This window comes from Lissotriton helveticus, chromosome 7 (assembly GCF_964261635.1).
Source record: "Lissotriton helveticus chromosome 7, aLisHel1.1, whole genome shotgun sequence".
Lineage (NCBI taxonomy): Eukaryota > Metazoa > Chordata > Amphibia > Caudata > Salamandridae > Lissotriton > Lissotriton helveticus.
In genome coordinates, this window is record NC_136068.1 from 1,749,337,449 (window position 1) to 1,749,357,332 (window position 19,884).

Genomic DNA, 19,884 nt, shown 5'->3' on the forward strand with positions numbered 1-19,884 from the left:
AATTCAAGACGAATATGGTCCAGAACCCGCTTTAACTCTTGGTATGAAATTACTAAAAGACTTCAAGCAGGTCTCGGCTATATTATTAGCCAACATAAAGGGAGAAGCAGCAAACGTGGCGATCCGCCAGAGGTTAAAAGAAATAGATATAGCAGAACAACCAGCTGAAATTGCCAGAATCATAGAAAAATCCTATGAGGAACTAGGTAGAGATAGTTTAGGTGGAATACCAGTAAAACCACAACTGATTGAAAGTCCTGAAAAAGTATTTTTTAATAATAATTCAACATCACAAAAAAAGAGCTGGGATGGAAACAAACAATCCAATCCTAAAGAAAAGAAATTCCAGTCCAGATGAAGGTCTCCTCGGCGGAGAGAAAGATCTCCGAACCAAAGACATAGGTCACCCCAAAGTGATCCCTCTGGGAAAAGATATAACCTTAGAAATAGGGATAATATAAAGAAGCCTGATAGATATCAAGATTTTGATACACGCCCCTCTCAATCTTTTCAGACTTCCTCGCAGAAATCGGAAAGAAGAGGACGATCAGAACAAAGAGAAGAGCACGCCAAGTCCAAAGACAAGGAACCTGCTCATCTAAAAAAGAAATTACAATTTCCAAAAAAGAAGGTAGCCAGTATTAAGATAGTTAACAATGCCGAGAATACTGAGAACACAACTGAAAAACGGAGAATGGGCTCAGACAATGCTAGACAGCGCAGCAGAAGTGAGCATAGCTCGCAAAGTCCTTATGAATCATCTGGAGACAGTGGACACGAATGAATATCTTCAAGTGGAAACTGCAGATACCAGAGTTAGCAAACCTCACAAAATATATGAAATAACTTTACGTATAGAAGGGGATAAGACTAGAAAAATAAGGGGACTATTTTGGGATAATCTCTCCAAGGGCTATGACATCCTTCTAGCTGAAAAAGACTGGCCACCAGAGTTTGTCAGGGACTGCCCTCATGGCGAAGAAATAATTATGCCTGCCTTCTCAAATCATATCCCAATTCATAAAAAATACACACTTGCTAGAAAGTGGGCAGTAGCTCAAGCTCCTGCTTTATATAAAAATCACGTAGGATGGGATGAGGACTCTCCTCCTCACAAAATCCAGTTAAAATCACAACCTACTGCACAAAGACAGTACCCAATTAAGCAAGAAGCTAAAAAACAGGTAAAAGAAATCCTAGATCAACTAGAATACCAGGGGGTGATTGAAACTTGCACCTCACAAATGAACAACCCTTTGTTTCCGGTCTCCAAACCAGACAATTCATATCGTCTAGTTTTGGATTACAGACACCTTAACTCATGTTGCAAAACTTTTGCAGTGCAAAACTCGCATAGTGCTACACTAATGAATAACATAGTGCGCAAAAAATACAAAACAACATTAGACATCTCTAATGGATTCTTTTGTCAAAACATAGCACCAGAGAGCAGATATTTATCCGCGTTCTCAATAAATGGCACTCAAAAACAATTCTGTCGGTTAGCCCAGGGGTACAAGAACAGCCCGGGAGTATTCTCAGAGAGAGTAACAGAATTACTACAAACATATGATGACGAAGCATTATCGTATGTCGACGACATTTACTTAACAGATGATGACTTGGATACTCACTTGAAGAGAGTGAACACCATAATACTTGGGTTCGCAGCAGAGGGTTACAAATTCAACTTTAAAAAATCTAGAATTGCCCATCTAACAGTCCTGTTCTTAGGATATGAATTATCAAGTGAAGGCAAAAGCCTGGCTGACAATTTCCTAGAGAAATGTGCCGTACTCCAAGCACCTAGAACACTAAAAACCCTACAGTCAATTCTAGGCTTCCTAAATTTCGGAAGAACATACATTGCAAATTACGCAGAAAGGGTAAAACCCCTTTATGATCTAATAAAACCAGATTTTAAAATAACCAATTGGACTCAAATACACACAGAAATTCTGAGATCCTTACAAACAGACATGTTAATTAAAACAAAATTAGAAACACGTGATAACACACGCAACCTTGTGATTCGAGTCATCCCAGGAAGATGCGGATTCACATACCTGACCTCTAATGAGGGAGAAAAGGTACCAATTGCATTCAAATCACACTTGTACACTAAAGCTGAAATGAAATTCAGCCCAACGGAAAAAATTCTAACTGCAACACAGACAGCTATAGCAAAAGAACTAGCCCTGGCACAAGGTAAACGAATATTAATCGTGACACCGATACCAGCCCTAGAGGCTGTAACAAAAGCAAGCATTCCGAATGCTAAAGCGCTCCATCCGAGATGGATACAATGGGCTAATTCTCTTGCTGCAACAGACGTGGCATACGAATTTGATCCTAACTTAAAAACACAAGAATTTCTCCAATATGAATTTGAATGTCCTCCGCCGACCAAAATTCTGCCTCTAGAACATTACGGCTGTATAATATATACAGACGGATCAGCACAACCCGCAGCGGGGGGTAAACAAGCTTACAGTGCCTGGTGCGCGATTGTTAAAGGTCGCTGGCACGAAGGGAAATTTAGACCAGCGGTCACTAAAACACAATCTCTAGGAGATTGTACAGCTCAGCGAGCTGAACTACTGGCGTTCAAGATGGCGCTTGAAAATACCGATCGAGAATTCCCCACACTCATAGTGTGCGATTCGTATTATTGCGTTCAGTCTTACAATGAATACTTGCAGATCTGGCTTCAGAATGGTTTTAAGGATGCAAAAGGAGGCACAATCAAGCATAAAATGCTCTGGGAACAAGTAGTTCTATTACAAAAAGAACTACCAAAGACTCACGTGATACATACGCTGAGTCATCAACGTGATGGCGTTCACGTTGCAGGGAATTCATTGGCTGATGAGGCCGCGAAGGCAGCTGTGCAAACGGCTTCCGTAGCTGCCTTCACACGGTCAAAAACAAAAATAGACAGCGAAATATTACAGGCTGTCAGCGCTACAGAAAAGGATTCGATAGAAACACTCCCGAAAGGCTTTCCAGTAAAATACTCATACATAACTGATGCAAACAATGTTCCTTTTGCTCGAATCCCTGGAGTGGGGGATAGGGCAATTCCAAACATGGAACATAGGTTAGGACTGATAATAGCGGCACACGAAGGACTTGCTTCTATACACGCTGGCGTCTCAGCCACAGTATCGTTATTAAAACAGAGATACTGGTGGCCACAAATGAGAAGATAAACAAGGAACTATGTTTTAGAATGTGAAATATGTCAAAGAATGAAAGTATCAACGGTGAGACGACCAGCACAGACGCCCCTTCTAATCTCAGATAAACCATTAGCCTGTGTTTATCTGGACCACTGTGGTCCCTTACAAAAGGATGGTAACTATAAATATATCTTGGTCGCAGTGGATTCATGCACGAGATTCATATGGATGTGGCCCCAGCGATCGGCTGACGCCAGAACTGTTATAAAAGATTTGCGAGTCTTTATCGGCACATACGCAATTGGCATGCTGCATTCTGACCAGGGTCCTGCTTTTAGCTCTCGAGCTTATAAGGAGACCATGACCAGCATGGGCATTGCATTGCGGTACTCTTGTCCATTTCACCCTGAGGGGAACGGAATTGTTGAAAGAAAAAACCGTGACATAAAGCAATCTATAACAGCAAAGGTATTAGGTTCGGGAGCTGGGTGGGTCAAACATCTAATAAGTGTCCAACGTAGTCTAAATAACCTGCCAAGAAATTCTCTGAAGGGATTCAGTCCGTACGAATTATTGTTTGGAACTAGGATGTTAGTCTTAGATCTCGACAGTCAGACTTCCGTGGTGAAGGAAAAAAGCTTTGATATCAAAGATCGTTTGGCTATTTTGCAGGACTTAAACAAAACAAGAAAAGACCTGAGCAACATAAAGTTGAAACAGCAGCCAACAACCACTGAAGAACCACCACCTGTCCCAGCAAGACCTGTCTGGATTCCAAAAGTCGGGGATCTAGTCAGAGAAAAGATCGCGGTAAAGAAGGAATTTGGGCCTTCTTACAGAAAAGCAGTTCCTGTCTTGTCTATCAACGGGACAAGATCAGTAGTACTACCGCCGCTTGCTGGTAAAAAGGAGAACCGAGTTGTATCCATCGACCTGGTAAAACCACAATCATGTGGCCGATAACAAATAGTAGGCCCAGTGGACTCCCGATAAGTAGTAGAACACCAAGGTTTGCTACCAATACAGAGGTCCTAACAAAGAGGCTAATCACATTCGAAACGCCTACAGAAGAACAACAAGGACTATGCAACAATGCAATGGAACTTAAACCTCTGAAAACCCAAATAAAAACATTTAGCAGAGACACACCAATCTACAATGAAGTAACAAACGAATATGCAAGAAACAGTAATCGTGAAGCAATTGGAACAATTGACAGAACTGCATCCGGCTACTTCATAAACTTCGATGATTCCTCTGAAGGCTTCAGTGAATCAAAAACACAGCCATCAACAAAAACCTTTAAAGATAAAGCTAAAGAACTTTTGAAACAACTGAAAGAAACATATCTGATTTCTCCATGGATTGAATTTTGGGTGGGTTTTGGTGCATTTATCCTCATACTTTGGCTCATCATGGTACTAACTTTGGGACGCTTCATTGAGGGAAAATATGCTAAAATGGACACAGCAAGTCAGAAAATCAACTTGATCCTCAAGCCACACACATCTTCACACGTCGAGAAAAGAGAACTTTCTTCAGTCAACTTCACAGCCAATCCTATACCGGGTGGGGTAGCATGGGACAACACTGACTACGAAATTTATGGTCCGGTTGAGATCCTGAAATATCCACACCAAATCAAGATCTCGTTGAGTGACTTTGTAAAACCAAGCTCATTTGCTGATGATTGGGACTTTGAAAGCATTAATAATATGATGTCTGACTTAGTGATGTCTGCTAAATTTACCAAACATGATTATTTGCAGGGTTCGACTAATTATGATAGTATGTACTGTTATAACCACTATGGTAACCATTTTCTACATAAATCTGCACAACCTAGAAATGTTTTAAATTATAATCAATGGGAACATTGTGCAACCCCTCCAAAAGGAAGCTCAAGAACCGTTTATGACAAATATTCATACTTTTCAGGGTTCAACACAAGTAATGCTGAAACATTTTATTTCAAATTGTCAAATAAGACAGGGACAAAGACCATGATAACAAACACGAAATTGATATATTCAGACTCATTCTTTGAACAAATGAATACTTTTGGTTTTGATTATTGGGACAAAAATGTTGAATTAAAGAGTGTTTGGGGTACAAAAGAATGGCAAGTACAAGGTATAGAATCATTGTTTAGAGCCTGCATGATCCCAGAACAAATTATATTTTTGAATGACACTATTCAACAAACTACCTGTCTTGGCCTAGCCAAAATCAAAGACTTAAATAAACCGTCTATTCCAAAGCCAACAATGAACAGCAATAGCTCTACAGATGAGGAGATAGACGTAAACTATGTATTAAACCAAAACAGAACACATCCTGATTGGAAACAGTGGTTGATCTGGCCCACAGATACTAATAACTGTCAAGACAGATTCCTGAACAAAACACAGGGGTTCAAATTGACTAGGCCAGACCCTAGATATTCCCAAAGACAACACCCAGGGATAATAACCACCTACAGTGTGGGCAAATTATGCCTTCAATGGCTACAAACTTCCACACTGACAGAAATTAAGCAACACCTAACTTTACTTACTGATGGTGCTGACTTGCGTGATTTCATTATGGGACCACGCAAACAGCGTCAAAAACGTTTCATAGCAGCCTCTGTATATGCAGCTTACAACGAGGCCTGGAAGGTGACTCAAATTGAAACAGCAGAAAGTATACGGGAAATTGACCGTATTAATTTGGAAAAATCACTTTCTGTAGTGGACAATGGGTTAATGACTCGGTCCTCCAGAATTTTTTCTCTGGACAGCATTGTGTCTTCAGCAATCGACATATTATCGCAAGACTTACTGTTGTTACAACACGGTCAGTCTCAATTGCGTTCTATTGTACAGCTTGGCTGGACGTTACAAAATCTGCGTTCAGGCTATGTGCCTTGGCGTTTAATCAACACAACGTCACTATTCAATATCTTTAACCTTACTGATAAATAAATCAGTATGGCACAGAAGGGTGCTGATTATACAATCCTGAGCATTGAGAAACTCGAGAGATTACCAGTGACAATGTCAGAACGACCTGTCAGTGAATGGATAATACATGGGATAATTAATATTCCAATTTCAACCTTCAGGTTTCAATACTGCCAAAAATATATACAGGCTGGCATGTACGAAAAATTGGGAAAAGGGTACATTAAAACAACATGGAACTTGCCCTATTCACATGCATGTGTCAGTAATAAAGGACAGAAAGTGTTTCTTAGTGGCAATAATTGTGCAATGTCACTAAGCGGTACACTTCTGTGTAATGGAATTAGTTTGCATGGAGCCTGTGAAGGGAACTCAAATAACCTTTCATGTCACCAGCTAGGCGCACCTGCAACAGAGATAGAACCATTCTTTCAAAGACTCTATAATGGGAGTTACATTCTAATTGTAGATCGCAGATGTTGTAGTCTTATGCCCGGGACTCCTTATCTCGTAACTACGACTGCGAAGGTCAAGTGCTGTGGACACTCATTGTTCCCCAGCTCCTTTCCAGACAGGGAGGCAAGGGCATGGCCTAACTTGAAAATTACTTCTATTCGAATAGATACTTTAAGCAGAATGAAAACAGTGCTTCTTCAGACGCCAACCAGACTCACGTCATCAAAAGAAACGTATGATTTCCTAGTCGCAAGGACGACTGCAGAGATTCACTCTTTGTTATCAACTAATTCCCCCATACATTTCGCAGAAATCCTGAATGAAATCTTAAATATTTCTGATACCAGTGGAGTCTCAAAAGTATTTAAGACAGTATTTTCAATGGCATTAACACCATTCAAAGCCATACTGGGTATTTTTCCAGACTTCGTCCATTCGATTTTTGGCGGACTTCCCCTCATTTTGGGACTAATTGTAGGAATCCTATTCTTGGTCCTAATATTTCGTTATGGCAAACCGTGTCACAGACAAAACACCTGCGACAAGGGAAGAAACAATCCGAGCCATTGGATACCGGGACCGGATATCAAAAATCCTGGGACTATCTCGGCTTAGAGACCTGAACATGACTTGGTTTCTATCATTTCGACCAATGTGGCATCGATGTGTTTTACCTGTATTAAGGTGCTTGCTATGCGGAGAAGAATGCGTGTTGGACACCTGTCTGACGCTACAATCAGATGCGCCAATGGATGCAGAAACATTGTTGAGTCCAATAAAGGCTCATGCTTTGTGCTGCCCTCAACGGCTACCAATCCTGATGACGGCATTCGTGGAAGCTTCACCACTACGATTAAGGGGTAGTGAAGTTCAAGATGAAAGCAGCATCGATCAGGTACGACCTTCTGTCAGCAATACTAATCAAAACGTCAATGGAGACAATCATGCGCACGAATGCATGGTTACACCTTTTTCCGAGTTAGTGGAACTCTCCCAGGAAGCTGTTGACAGCTTTTTTGACAGTCTAAATGATATGATGTTCTCACCAGAGCAGAAATAGAGACTTTTGAGCAAGCTAGCACACGGCGTTCCCAACACCCTGAATTTGGCCTTCAACTTTAATAATAAAGTAGCTTGAACAACTTTTCCTCCAGTTCACGGACAGCAATTTTTTCAGCAGCCCCAAAATATTTTTACGATTTTTCGGGACACTTATCTTCTGCTTAAAGTAAGAACTATTCTTAGAGAACTATAATTTCTATTTTTAGATACTTTATAGACATTAGCTGCCCGCTGGTATGTTCCTAATTATTTTATTCTGTGATGGAATGGTCTCGAACCTTTTTTCTGTATTAAGAGCCATTTCATGTGTAAATTCTCATATACCAATTAGCAATAATGTATACATATGCGTGATTACTTTAGCATTATTCTACAGCTTGAGTGCATATAATACATGTGACTTTTTTTCGTATATTAGATAATTTCAAAATGCATTTATGTATTTTGGGGTGGTAAGGTATACACGATACTCTACAGTATGTTTTACTATGCCTAGATTCGTAAATATGTCCATAGTTAGCGTGGAGTGGGTGTGATGTATTCCTATAGGTTCTATATCGATCCCCCTATTCCTGACCCTATTCTGGTTAACAAGTTAACTAGCAGCCATCCCATGATGCAGAAAACCCCCATGATGCAGAAACCGTTATCTGATTAAGCCACACTACGGCACAGGAACGTGTTATCTGATTAGGTCATAACGCTTGCCATCTAATTAGACAAGCGATATTCCTCCAGCCCCCGATAAGGCATACGGAGTTCTCAAAACAAATCAAACCTATGACAACCTGGGAAAAACCCTGCGTCCATTGTTTTGATTTCATCGAGAACTTCAGCAAAAGAATGTGCTAACGACCAAGTCGTATGACATCCTTATTGACGTATCTATGTCCATCCTTACGTCAATCTCGACACCTTAAAGGTATAAATATTACCGATATTGCCTTAAGCAAAACACACGCGGTGGTGACGAGATCGGAGCAGCCAGACTTGCCGAAGCCCAGAAGCAGAGCAGACCCCGCTGGCGCAGCCCCGCCTTCCTGACGCGCTGAGAACGAGACGCTGCTTTCTCCTGCCGAGAAATCCAGCTCCGGCGCTTCCGGGTAGCCCTCGCAGGCAGCCTGGAATATCGAGACCAGAGACGAGAGATACCATCCCTCATTCATCCTAGATTCCAGGTACAGAACTGAATAACCCCTTGCAGAGAATTCTTGAGTCAGTCACTTGGCAAAACAAACTTAACTTAAACTGCTACTTTCTATTCCCGCCCACGTATTAGGCTTAGGTCAGGTACACTGGGGTAGGCGTAGTTAGAAACACCAGTTGAGTACGTTTAGTCAAATGTATATGTGTATATATCTATTTTATTCATTTTAAACCTTCATATGGCTTAGAAACCATATAAATGTTATTACAGTATTATTTTATACTTCTGCTTTTAATGTATGCACTTTACTTAACCATAAGTATTGCGATAATATCGATCCATTTCTCTTGTATGAGAAAAGAGACTGATCAATAAATACCATCTTTTATTGAACACGCCCGTCTCTTCCTTTTCTCTACAATCTGGTGAAACTAAGAATGCACGTACTGACTGAGTAAAATAAGTCGTCTTTTGTTTTCACACGACTCTAGAGATACACTCTTGATTAGGGGAGAGCAAAGTTGTCATGTTCTATGGTTGTCAGAAACTAAATCCCTTCTTGTCTATCCAGGGAGGTTCAACTCCTCCTTGCCTATTCGAGAAAGTTTCTTGTGAACTCTGAGCTAGCTGGCAAACCCAAAACTTTAAGTCTAATATCGACAATAGAAGACCTAGTTAACGTCTGGTCTCGGCCTATACTATTGAAGGTATTATTCCAATGCGCAGAGCCTATTGGGATAATAGGAACTACACTACAGTTTCTCATCACGAGTGGTCGCGAGCATAAGCGACCACTCGCAATAAGAATGCTGACCTCCCGCATTGAGAATCTAGCCAGGAGGTTTATTTTCCACGCTCGCAATCGGCAACTTGATGTTGCTGATTGTGAATAAGGAAAAAGTACCGCTGGGATAGTGATTTTGCTCGCTCATGGCCGCCAACTTGACATAGAGCACCGCGAGCGAGCAAAAAATTACCGTTCCACATTTTTGCACTGTGCATCCATGCAATTCACGTAGCGCGTAATTATGCAAACTATGCACACTCCGCGAGTGGAGCGTAGTGTTCCACCCAGGGTTACAAGCATCCCCGTTCGCACTGATCAGATTCCCCCTGGTGTAGGACTCTGGGCGATAACAACTAATAGCATAGCTTGCTCCAAGGAAGGAGCTCCAGGAGCTGGGATGCAGGGTAGAAACGAGGAACTGGAAAGAGGGACAAACTCTCTCGAACAACAAGACAAGTCTCCTAATTCCCCATGTTATTTAAATCTGACCCCAGATGCAACCCCTTACACTGTTGTTTTGGCTAATGCCCTTTCCTCAACCCATAATGTCTTTGAACAGCTGGTGGTCGACTTTAAGGAATAAGTCACTAGATTATCTAAGCCCTAACACTGGCATCAAAAACTCCCTTTTCTCAGAATTTAAAATGGTTGTGATTGTGTAGTTTTAATCTTTAGCTCCCCCTATTGTGTGCACAAAATCTTAAAGAGGGGAAACAATGGGTACATCAACTTTAACAAGATAAATGTACTTCCACTTGGTTATTTTATCAACCACCTAATACCCCCAATATCTGCGGTCATTTGCACATAGGAGGCAACCCCATGAGGACTAGGGAGCTCAGATTTTCGGTCCCAGTAAGATGTCTTGATTCCCTTGGAAGACATCGACTGACTGAATTTAAAGATGTTTCAGTGCCCCAGCCCCGAAGTTAGCAGGCCCAATGATGAGGGCCACACTGAACTGACCTTAACTGATAACGTTGACCTAATGACTGTACATAATAGCAATAGAGATATAGAGGTGGTCCCCATGACAACAGACCTAGAGTCTGCATCCCATGCTGTACCTCTAGGTCAATTAATTACTTCTTCTTGACATCGTAATGTAAATGAGGATGGTCCTTTAATCGCTTCTCCCCCACGTAGTAATGTAATTGAGGACCCACCCGAGATTGTATCTTCTACTAATGCTTTGGATACTGGTAAGCCTGCCCTTTGTAATACCGTTTCATGGAATATTGCGGGAGTCTCCTCCAAATTAGGCAGCCACCAATGGACCGAGGAAGCCACTCATCTAAATGGGTTGAGGATGTTTCACACTCCAGCATTTGATGGTCTGGGCGTAGGGCTAAGGGTGAATTAAGCACATACATATTGTGCACTATGAATGTAAAAAACATAACTATGCTTGCTAGCGAACATTATTTCCAACTATTTAAAGTGGACATCGAAGCTAAACACTCTATTGTCCTGACCAACTTTTATAATAACATCCGTGCAGAGCAAATAGGAAATGTTGTTAATAACATGTTACAATTGTTGAAATCTGTGGGTAGCAATTTGGTAAGAGACATGACGTTAATATTAGTAGGGGATTTTAATTGTGCGCTGTGTGCCAATGTTGGGGATAATTTATGCGGAGGCCTAAATGAAGCAGGGGAATGCATTTCACACTTCCAGCATTGAACTTTAGGGCAGCATTATAATAAATTAATCTTTAGTCTTGACTTGGGCTTTGTTATTGAAATATGCCCAGCACCCTTCCCCATGCCCTAGACATTTAGGGTCTTATTTATGAAGGCCTTGCGCCGCCGGTGCGTCACTTTTAACATGGGAAAAATTGACGCACCGGTGGTGCAAGGCCTTCATAAATAAGGCCCGTAATGGCAGAGGTCTATATTCTACTATTGAGTATGGTTTAATCTCTAGTTGTCAGGCACACAGGTTATACTCCTTCTAGGTCGCGGACAATTTGCTTAGTGACCATTTCCCTCTATGCTTGCCTATCAAGCTTCCTTCTAGCAAAATAATGAGTCTGAAAATAAAGATCAGTTGTTAGAAAATCTAACCCTTGGGAGTGTTAATGGATTTTCCCTGCGCTGGATTATGATAGATCAAGTAGCACTAATTACGACAGTGGTGGGTAAGTGTAAGCTTGCTATAGAGACATGTCTGAGTGAAACAGCAGCTCCAGCTCACATCTTAGCCTCATTCTCCACGATTTCCAACACAGTAAGAGAGTCCCTCCTCAGACGGGAAAGTAGTAATAGGAATCCAAAGGGATGGTTCAACTCTAGGTGTACTCAAGCCTATTCTCACCTAAAAAAAGAGCTACATCAGATCCCGAGAAATCTGACTATGATAAGGTTGGGCAGAGTGGAATATAAGCAAGCATTAAGGGACAGAAAAACCACTCTGAAAAAGGGGCGTGGGAGGCATTACTCAGGTATATTTGGCTAAAGACAGTGCTGTATTTTGGAAAGCAGTCAAGGCACCATTCCTGCATAGTGAGGATGGCCCTTCCCTCGAAATTGCAATTAGTGAGGAACAATGGATTAACCATTTCTCACGAGTATGTAATGGTGAGGTAAACTTGACTGAGACGGATAAACATGTATGGAAGGATTACAGTTAGGAGTCCTTGCCCCAGCATCACGACCTACTGTTTACTCTGGATGAAGTGGAGTGGGCACTTTCTGTTAACAAGGGTGGCAAGGCCCTCGGACCAGATGGAATTCCTGTAGACTTGTTTAAAGCAAATACTTCTCTGTGGGGCCTATTATAGTTCAGGTGCTTACTGCTAGCCGCAGCACTGTTTTTTTACCTACCTAGGTTAACTCCATGATTGTGCCCATTTTTAAAAAGGGGAATAGGAAGGACCCAGGGTGCTGCGGGCAGAATAATTTTGGAACACCTACAGAATTGGGCCGAGGAGAACTCTGTTTTATCTGACCTGCAATACGGATTTTGTGCCGGATTGGGGACGGTAGGGCAGGATTTAAATTTGTCCATCCTGGTGAGGAAATACACAAGGGCTAAGAGGGGACCCTGTTTTTAGCGTTTGCTGACCTCATGGCTGCGTTTGACAGCGTGGTTCACAGTAAGCTCTGGTCAATTTTAGAAGATATGTGAGTTGATATTCAGATTATTTATTTTTTAAAACGTTTTTATAGCGATGCCAAGGCAAGTGTGTGTTGTGGTTTGAAGGGCAAGTGTTCCGCCGCTTGCCCGATCAGGCGCGGAGTCAGGTAAAGCTATATCCTGGCCCGTTCCTTTTTAATTTTTATATCCATGGATTGGAGACTCCCAGTACCTGCACTCTTGTATGCGGACAACGCAGTGCTGATGTCACGCACATAAGTAGGGCTCCAGAGAGTGCTTGACAGTGTTTCTTTATTTATGAATGATCTTGGTTTAAGAATACATTCTTCCAAAACATTCATTATGCGTTGTGGCCCTGGCATCAAGAATCCTAGAGACATGTTTGTGTCAGGACAGAAGATTTGGGTAACCAAGAGGTTTTCATATCTAGGTATTCTGTTTGCCCACAAGAATAACTGGGCTCATACAGTTGCAGCAAAAAAATGTGTACTCCTATGAACAACATTCGCCCTCACTACCTTTGCTAGGAAACTGGGCAAAAGACCATCAGAGGAGCTTATCGCTATTTATAAGGCAAAGTGTGTTTCAGCTGTAGTTTATGGGGGCTGAGTCTGGGGGTTTACTGACCTGCTCCCTATCCAACGTGCAGGAAATTCTTTCCTAAGATACATTCTAACCGTCCCTAATGGTACTTCAGCGTGTATATGCCATGCGGAGTTGGGGCTCCCCTTCATCTCCGATTTAATAAAACTTGAGCCTGTGCTATTATGGCATAGGCTCTGGACCAAAGTAGAGGCAAAACTGAACAGAGATATTTAGTTAGATACCCTGAAACTAGAAGGGGCTTCAAGGATCCAATGGATAAGATATGCCCGTAATTCTTTTAAAGATCTGGGCCATTTAGAGTATTTTACTAACCCTATTACTATTCTGTCAATAACCAGGAAGGAATTAAAAAAAGAGGGTATTCTGCTGTTGGACTCCATTAGAATGTCAACTGAGATTTTAAAACCCACAGTCCTGCACAACCAAATGATTTTAACTTCTTTTAACATCCAACCCTATTTAACCTTTGTACCAGGAGCTCATGATAGGTTCCTATTAACCCGCTTCTAGCTGGATTTTTTTCACAGTTTAGTCACCCATCCTAAAATAATAATTGGAGGCTTGTAGAGCGCACGGCTACCTCCAACAGCGATTTCCCCGTGGCTAGTAGTGCTGATGATCCAGTTATGTGACACCCATTAAGAGTTAAGAAAGAGTGAAGAGCCATGTTTTTAATGCTCTCCTGAAGATCTGTTCAGGATGTATCTTCCTTAAATAGTCAGGCATGGTTTTCCGGTCCTGGCCTTTGCAAACTGTGGAATGACGAGAAGGTTCGTATCATTCGATCTAAGTGCTCTCTTGCTACTGCAGTGTACGAGTCTTCACCTCAAATATAGAGGACCAATGTTGTTCATTGCTCTATGAGCCAAAGTAAGGGCTTTATACTCTACTCTTCTTTTTACTGGCAACCAGTGAAGACTAATTAGGTGAGGAGTTATATGGTGCCGTATTGGGACATTACGCACAAGCCTTGCTCCTGCATTTTGAACAGTCTGCAGTCTTCCTAGTAAGTACTCCGGAAGTCCCATATACAGACTGTTTGCGTAATCCAGTCAGGAAGTAACCAATGCATGCACCACAGTCTTTCTACACTCCATTGGAAGATAGTGGAGAAAGCTTCGCAGAGCCTTCATCTTCCAGAAACATTGCCCAAAAACTTGGCCAATTTGCACTTTGCTAGACAATTGTGTGTCAAACTTAAAGCTCAAATTTCTGGCAGAAATAACTGGAAGAGGCAGGGGGTTTAGCTCACCCGGCCACCAGAGCTCCGACCCTGTTGGGGTGATGGATTGTTTAAGGAAAATAACCTCCGTCTTTTCTGTGTTCAATCTCAAACAATTCTCTGACATCCATGAGGAAATATTCAGAAACATTTCTTGAAATTGACAAAGGCCGTATCACTATTATCTTTAAAGAAGAACACTAATTGTGATCATACACATAAGAGATGAACAATTGGGCTTAAGACCTCCAACCATGCCTCTGCGATCATACTTCTGCTCAATCCTTGATTCATGTTGTTCTTTTTTGTAAATGTTATTCCAATGTGAGGACTATTTATTTAATACCTGTCTTAAAGTGGTTCAGTCTTCAACAGTGTTGACCAGCATTTTTGGCACAACAGCACTGGGACAACGAGCATAGTGTTTTTAGGATAGCAATTTTCTTGTGGAAAGTGCTGAGTCAAATTAAATGCATGCTCATTAAATGCCATATGAAAGAGGGCTGTTTTTGGTTACTCCGTCCTAATTAATATTCTTATTGAATTGCGTGTAAGGAAGAAACACATTTTGTCTCTCGGCAATGTGTTTTTAAGACTGTTAGATATGAGGAAAGTGATCAGCCAAAGGAAATATATGCTTGCTTAATTGTTTTATATGAAAGAGGGCTATGTTAGTGTAATATTGTTTTAACTAATATCTTTACTGAATTTTTTTTAGTGTAATGACATTTTTTTTCTTTTTAACTTGCTTTCATGATTGTCTAATATAACAAGCGAATAAAGCCTTCTTTTGATTTGATTTGACTGCATTTGTTTGTACACCAGGCAATGACTCATCAGAGGGATATGCATACTCAGGGGCAGATTTACAATAACTGGCGCATCCCTGCATATCAGCAGGGATACGCCAGTTATTGTGCACCACAGCTCCGCCACCCTGGATGCGCTGCATTTACAATGCGGCACACCATGGGGCAAAAACGGCACAGATGCGTGATGCATCTGTGCTGTAAAAGTGGCGCATTGCTGGAGTTGCGTCGCAAGCGCGATGCAGCTCCAGCAATGCCCTGGGAGGCCATATCTCCACAATGCTGCGTCAATCCTTACGCCTGCTTCAAGCAGGCGCAGGGTTTTGACGGAGCATGGGCCCAAAGCGCAGTAAATCTGCCCCTCAATATCTTCACGTGGACTGCAAGCCAGAGGATTCAACAATGGATTTGTAACAGTGGGCATCTCAATGGCAATGTCAGGCCTGATGGTGTTTGCTGAGGCCTAGACAGAATTCCTTAGCATTGCTGTGCAGGAAACTGCTGGAGTTATATTAACAAGAATCGGCCACTCGTTGTACTTGGACATTGTCAATGGAGAAGACGTTCTCGCTTCGCTTAGCTTCGTGAACATGTGTAGTAGCTTGTTGGACCCGTTTGCGAGCCGTTTTTCTTGCTCGGGAGCGCATTGTGCGTTTTCGGGGCGTTGTCTGTGTGCTCGGGGGATTGTAGCGCACAAATTTACCCATGCGGTGGGCTATGGGCACGGCCATCTTGTTTTTTCAATTGTACCGCCCGCTCGCTCGCCTTGACTTATTTCCTGTTCCGTGTCGCGCATAACGTGTTTGCATTGTGCAAGTCATGTTCGGAAACCAATCTACTTGTTCGCACCGACAAAGTGTGTGTTAGCAAGAAATATCGTGCAAACTTACCCACGTGGTCGCGATGGGCGTGGCCATTTTGTTTTTCACACTCTATGCTATAGTTCTAGGCCTAGTTTTCTATCCAGCTTTTATCTTTGCAATCTTTACTTATTTTCACAGTTTTCTGACTTGTTTTTACTTATCATCTCTCTCTTTCTGTACCTAAGTTTATATTTTGCATTTTATTTCTACTTTTACAACTTTTTTTTACTTTTCTTCTGTTTTATTTTACTTCTTTCTTTAAGCTCCTACTTCTTCCCCCTAACTTTTTTTCCTTTTGTTCTAACTTTTCTTTTCCGCCTCCACCCCACAACCATCGTGTTGGGCAGCAGCAGTACCGGCTCCAAGGGCAAGGCGCCTGCGCCCACGAGCCGGCTGCCTTGCGGCAGAATACAACTTGAAGGGGTGCGGAGGTGGCCGCCCTGGTTTTTCTCATCCAGCGCATCCTCCCCTTGACCTTGGCAGCAGGCGGCAGGTCAGGATCCGGTTACCGCCGGTGGGCGAAGGTGCGCTGGGCAGTCTTCCGCTGCTCGGGTATCCAGCGCACCCACCAGCAGCTGGTCCACTGGTGGGCAGCCATTCTGGACCGGGAGCAGGACCTGTTGGACCTGCTAGGTGTCGAGGTCATGGGGTTTGGTGAGTAGCTAGTAATATATATATATATATATATATATATATATATATATATATAGTAGTATAAGTATTGTGTATAATTCAAAATCTTCTGTGATTGTATGACACAGGTACTGCTCGCCACTTCTCTTACTTGTTTGTAACTTTGCGCTAGCTTGGGCTGATTATTGATGTTAGAGTTTACTTTAGAGAACTGAAGTTAGTTAATGCTATTGCTAGAGTCTAGTCCTTCCATTGTCCTTCAGTGAAATAGTGGTGGATGGATATAGGTTTACTTAGTTTTAGTTCATATTTCTTTTTACGGTCTGCATGACGCCTACTCTGTCACTGAATGCTTAGTTAGTTCTTATCCCACCCCATCCATAGAACCTTTTTGCAGTTTGTTTACTGAGTGGTAGGCTTAGTAGCAATAGCATTGTCAGTCAGTAGCAGAACAACATATGAAGCAACCAACCATTTGGTGCATGTACAAATGTATGCATGTGTCCTCCATCTCATCTATGCATTTTTGAAGACCACCTGAAAAAACTCACCGGAATCTGCTTCTCCACTCTCAAAACCTTGCGCAGATTTCTTCCTTTGCTTCCGAGACCAGCCAAGGAGATGGTCATTCGCGCCCTGATATTATCCAGATTGGATTATGCGAATGCTCTCTACTGTGGACTTCCAGCCTATCTGATTCACCGCCTCCAAGTCATTCAAAACGCTGCGGTCCGGCTGCTGTTTAACATACCCAGAAGATCTAGCGTCCGCCAACCGCTCAGAGATCTTCATTGGCTCCCAGTGGCTCAAAGGATCCTATTCAAGATCCTTGTGTTAGCATACCGAGCACTACACTTAACAGGCCCAACCTATCTGAGAAAGAGATTCTCCCTCTATGCTCCCAACCGCCCTCTCAGATCAAGTAATCTTCACCAAATGACGGTACCAAAGTTCAAATATAGCAGGCTTGGTGGACAATCCATCTCTGTTAGAGCAGCGAGAGCTTGGAATACCCTGCCTCTGCAGCTGAGAACAGCCCCCTCCATCATGGCATTCAGGAAAGGCTTAAAAACCCACCTTTTTAACATCACTGCCTAATGGCTGTTTCTCTTTTGCATTTATTGTGATCTGTCCCCTTCTCTTCCGCGCCAGGATACTATACTATTTAGTAACAGAGCGCGCTACAAAAGCCTCTATAATAATAATAATAATAATAATTTTTCCTGGCAAAAATAAAATGGAAATGCTGACCTACTGAACAATTGGCCCATCTGGAATAGGTGGTGTAGGTCAGGTGGTACTGGCTTCGTTAGTTAGTATTCTGCAATCAGAATGATTATGGAACATTTCATTAGTGTTCTATAAGTAGACGGTTCATGAATCCCGCAAGCCAGTAGTTATTTAGATAGGTCAATTTTATTGCAATTGTTGTTTCCTAAAATGTTTGAGCGGATTTTTTAATGCTGTATTTGTTTCACAGCACTCAATGTTTCTCTCTTTCTTTATTATTTCTTACATGATCAGCACCCAGGGGCAAGAAGACGGGGTCTGAGTTGGCGGGACAGCCACCAGAGGGGTGCTCCTCTACCGAGGATCCTGCTGCTGGCCCCAGTAAGTCCTACAGTGCTTATATTATTAACAATTATATTTCCCTTACTTTTTAACGCACCTTATTTTTTCCAACCTATTAATTAAGCTTCCTTCCTAATTCAATTTTAACAAAAGATTCTTTGGTCTTCATTATGTGTTCCAAATTTTTGGGTATCCATCCCTGCCTTTCAGTTCCTTCAAACGGCCTCTGCCCTATGACTCTCTGTGCTACTACTATTAGACTGTCTGTAGCTAAGCTTGCCCTGTTGGCCACTCTTTAGTTAAGGTATTCTTTTGAATAAAGCTGTGATAGAATAGCTGTAGCCACTGGGTCCACTCCTGTCTTTTGCATTGTCCTCTGTAATCTCTAGGCTTTGTCATTCCCACCAACAAAATGCGCAAACAGATGTTTGTCGAGTATTTTTTGTTAGGTTATTATACTACGACTACTGTTGTGGGTATTCTCTGCACAGCCACATACAGAACTATGGACAAGAAAATAGGATGTTGGTGATAGGGAGGTTGGACCTTACTTACACCTCATTCACAGAACTCAGAAGAACCCACAATTCACTGATTGTAAATGTACATGTATTTATATAGCGCAAATCACCGACACGGTATCTAAGCGCTTGCTTAGGGACCCCGTCCTGGTATTCCCCTGTGAGATACCCCGGCAGGGTGTCCACAAGGTGAAAGCCAGGCATCCCGCCGCGAGGGGCCGTAGTGGAGATTAAGCAATCTATTGCCCAGAGTCGCAGAGTGTGATCCCATGAGTCGAGTAGGCACCGGAACGATAATTATCAAGTCTGTGAAATTTTTGAGCCCGAAACCCGCCGAGGCGGGGAATCGAACCCTGGTCCACGGCCGATCTCTGCTTCTGGGTCTGCCGCCTCTAACCACTGAGCCACGCTTCTCCACATCTCCGCTTCTGACTACCTATAGTGTCTCAGTCATTAGCCATTTGTCCCACTCCCAACCCCCCACACGAAGATAGCTACCCAATGATTTTATTACACAACCCAGAACATAAGTAACACCCAATATGCATAATAATCTTTATTTGGATAAAAGAAAATATCCTTAAAAGCATTTCACAATAAAAGAAAATATCCTTAAAAACATTTCACAATAGATCAGCAGGTCAGCATTGTAATATGAAATTCCGGAACATATTTTGCAACAGTTAATCAATAAAATTCGTCCAAAGCCTGTTGCTCTATTTCTGTAGTACTTTTAAAAAAAAAAATGAAGCAATTTTATTGTAGCCAAAAGTAACACTTAATACTAGGGCAAAAGAATTTGATGTACTGTCATTTGGCGGCTTACAATTCATAAAAACCAAACAAATTTAAAAGAGAGAACTACTTGTGCAAAAACACAGTCCAAATGGATAAGTCGCTAGTCAGTAACACAAATATGATAAAATGCGACTGGTTGTAAATCATTTTCATTTTTTTTTTTTATGGTGTTATCAAAA